The sequence below is a fragment of the Pseudophryne corroboree genome, chromosome 8 (assembly GCF_028390025.1).
Source record: "Pseudophryne corroboree isolate aPseCor3 chromosome 8, aPseCor3.hap2, whole genome shotgun sequence".
Taxonomy (NCBI): Eukaryota; Metazoa; Chordata; class Amphibia; order Anura; family Myobatrachidae; genus Pseudophryne; species Pseudophryne corroboree.
Window position 1 is genome coordinate 2,383,146 of NC_086451.1, and position 4,235 is coordinate 2,387,380.

The window sequence follows — 4,235 nt, forward strand, 5'->3', positions numbered from 1 at the left end:
ATTAAAGGGGATTTCCACAGATGGGCAATGGAGGCCTTGGTGGCAATTAAGATATGTCCCATAAGGTATCTCTCTCCCTGGGATAGTGGCTCTGGATACAAGTGAAACAGAAAGGGGTCTGCCGGGACATCGGATCTTAATACCTCACTAATCATACAAAATATTTCCTTCCAGAGCGGCTGTACGACTGGGCATGCCCAAAAAACATGAAAGATCTCTCCAATCGAGGCGCAGTTCCTCCAGCAGAACTAGGAGACTGTGGGCCAGATTTTATGCAGCTGCTCCGGGGTGGAATAGGCCCTGTGGAGTAATTTAAAAAACATTTCCGAGTGATGAACACATTTGGAAACCTTAAAACAAGTACGAAAGATAACATCCCAATCCTCGTCAGACAAAACCAGGGTGAGGTCCCTCTCTCATTTATCCAAAGAAGGCAGTTTCCCAGAGGTCCGTCCCGAAAACAAAAACTGATACCACCAGGAGATAGCACCTCTCTGAGCTGATGTATTCAGTTTAGAAAGCAATAGGGAAGGGAAAGCTAAATTGGCCAAGGGGAGTGAGGCATGACTCTGAATCCAATGTCTCAACTGGAGATACTTATAAAAGTCCCGGGGTGAAATATTGGCCATACTCTGGAGATGAGAAAAGGGGACCAGACCCCCTGCTCGGATCACATCATTCAGTGAGGCCACCCCCTTTTCCGCCCACGCGTCCAGGTTGAGGGAAGGTATCAGGGCAGCTATGGCAGATAGGGACAGGTCTAAAGAGGGTAGAGTAACCTCTGCTTGAGAGGATACAAATTTAGGCCAAATCTGAAGAGTTGTGGCAATCGCCTTACAGGTGTGGGTCTGTTGGAGAGTCACTGTAGCTGGCAACCATAGGAGATCGGGGAGACCAAAGGGAGACACCATGGAACCCTCAATAATAGCCCACTGTTTAAGAGAACCGGAGAGGAACCAGTCTTTAACTTGACTCGGTATACAGGCAGATTGATAAGCCTCGAGATCTGGGAAGGCAGCACCACCCCTGAGTTTCGGAAGGGAAAGGGTATGTCTAGCTATTTTAGGCTTAGAGCCCTTCCATATATAGTTAATTAGAATATGATTAAACTTGTGAAGTAATGGTCTCGGGAGAAGTCTAGGGATAGCTCTGTAAAGATACATCACCTTTGGCAATAGCACCATTTTAGCGGCCACCAGGGCCGGACTGGGACTAAAAATAGGCCCTGGCATTTTCGAAGCACACAGGCCCACCTCTGTGACTCCTCCTCTTACTATTCCTGACTCCTCCCACTTATTAGTCTATGCTCTTACAATTATAATTAATATTCTAACAACATACAAGCGTACATCATTCTCTATTAAAATATACACAACCAGTGGTTGAAGAGGAAATTTTTAAGTGGGGGTATGGAAATGTGAAGTATGTAATTATGGGCGCGCCGAAGGCGCGCTCCGGGAAAGGGGGCGTGGCCACTCAAAAGGGGGCGTGGTCTTTAGTGTAGTTTACCACACCAAACACCCCTTATACGCATTATGCACCACAATAGTTGGACCGCTTATACTATCAAGTACTGGTGCCTCTTTCACATTATACCACACAGTATGAGCCAAAATTCACATTATAGCACCCGCTATGAGCCGAAATGTACATTATAGCACCCGGTATGAGCCGAAATGTACATTATAGCACCCGGTATGAGCCGAAATTCACATTATAGCACCCGGTATGAGCCGAAATTCACATTATAGCACCCGGTATGAGCCGAAATTCACATTATAGCACCCGGTATGAGTCGAAATTTACATTATATGCCCCCAATAGTGCAGTGCCAGATCCACAGTTGCCCCCACAGTGCCAGGTATACAAATGCCCCCACAGTGCCAGGTAAACAATTGCCCCCACAGTGCCAGGTATACAAATGCCCCACAGTGCCAGCCAATTGCCCCCACAGTGCCAGCCAGGTATACAATTGCCCCCACATCAGCCAGCTGCTGCACTGCTGCTGCTCCTCCTCCGGGTTGTGAGGGACGGGGGGGAGTCAGGAGAGGTAGCGCCCGCCAGCGCGGCTGTGTCTGGTGCTGCGGCGTATAGCGGACTTCGTCCAGCCGCCGGTTCGTGAGCCAATCAGAGCTCGCGGACCGGCGGCTTCTGATTGGCTGCCGGTCCGCGAGCTCTATTTGGCTTGCAAACCGGCGGCTGGTTTGAAGTCCGCTATATGCCGTCGCGCCAGACACAGCCGCGCTGGCGGGCGCTACCTCTCCTGACAGCTGAGACATGCTGCCGCCGGACTGAGTGGCAGCGTGTCTCAGTCAGCGCTGGACCGGCCCACGTGGCAATCAGCCCTTCTGGCATTTTCCAGAAGTGCCAGATGGCCAGTCCGGCCCTGGCGGCCGCTATACGGCCCATCCAGGATACTTCGTGGAGCATCCAATCTTTTGTCAGAGTCTCGAAAGCCCGCAGCAACGATTTATAGTTGTAGTCAATCAAATCCCATTCTCTGGCCAGGTTAATACCCAAATATTTGAGGGACGTAGACTGCCATGCGTATTTGAATTCACCTTGTAGTTCCTGGAGTAAGTTGGTGGAAATATGTAGAGGAGGGGCCTCAGTTTTATAGGTATTCAATTTATAATATGACACCTCGGAAAACTGCTTCAAGACTTGGTGTAAGGCAGGAAGAGAAATCTCAGGCCTCGTTAAGCATAAAAGGATATCATCCGCATAAAGACTAATTTTGTGGGAGACATCACCAATAATAGGGCCATGAATGCCCGCTGCCGACCTAATTTTCTCTGCCAAGGGTTCAATTGCGAAGGTAAATATGAGAGGAGACAGCGGACACCCCTGTTGTGTACCTTTGGTGATATTGAAACTAGCAAAGAGGCATCCATTAACAGAAACGGTGACCGAAGGGGAAGAATACAAGGCAATGATAGAGTTCAGTATTACCTCCCCTAAACCCGAAGCATCGCAACGCAGTCCGTACAAACCCCCAATGTAGCCTATCGAATGCTTTTTCAGCATCTAAAGAAAGAATTAGAAGAGGGGACCCAAGGGATTCACAGTAATCCATTACGTCTAGATCGGCGAGTGTTGTCAGGAGCCCGCTGCCCGGAATGAACCCCACCTGATCAGATTTAACAAGATGAGGCAAAAAGGGGCAAATACGATTAGCGATCATTTTTGCATAGATTTTTACATCCGTGTATAACAAAGCTATAGGTCTGTAATTTTGCACTGAAGAAGGGGATCTCCCAGGTTTAGGGATGGTCACTACACGTGCATCGAGCATTTCCTTCGGAAAACGCCCGGCCGACGTGGCTTCGGCAAACATGGACGCCAGAACCGGAGTCAGCTCTGCTTTAAAATATTTATAAAAGTTAGCGGGGAATCCATCTGGACCAGGAGCTTTGGGGGTCATTCCGAGTTGTTCACTCGTTATTTTTTTCTCGCAACGTTGCGATTAGTCGCTAATGCGCATGACTAATGTCCGCAGTGCGACTGCGCCAAGTAAATTTGCTATGCAGTTAGGTATTTTACTCACGGTTTTCTCTTCGTTCTGGTGATCGTAATGTGATTGACAGGAAGTGGGTGTTTCTGGGCGGAAACTGGCCGTTTTATGGGAGTGTGCGGGGAAAAACGCTGGCGTTTCTGGGAAAAAACGCGGGAGTGGCTGGAGAAACGGGGGAGTGTCTGGGCGAACGCTGGGTGTGTTTGTGACGTCAAACCAGGAACGAAACTGACTGAACTGATCGCAAATGCCGAGTAAGTCTGGAGCTACTCAGAAACTGCTAAGAAGTGTCTAATCGCAATTTTGAGAATCTTTCGTTCGCAATTTTGCTAAGCTAAGATTCACTCCCAGTAGCCGGCGGCTTAGCGTGTGCAATGCTGCTAAAAGCAGCTTGCGAGCGAACATCTCGGAATGAGGGCCTTTGTCAGATGGAAGCGAGTCAATGGTCACAACTATTTCATCCGTAGTCCAGGGGGAGCTCAGGGACAGGCAGGCTGCATGGTCTAAAGAAGGAAGGGATAAGGATTGCAGAAAAGCGTCAATATCTACTTGAGAGGGTTGAGGGGTGTCTAAATCATCCCGGAGGTCATAGAGGTTAGAGTAATAATCCGCAAACGTGTTAGCAATTTGGTGCAGGTCATATATCTTAGTGCCACGAGAGTTAAAAACATGGTGCACCCGATCCCTCACCTTTCGTCCCCTTAATTTACTGGCCAATAAT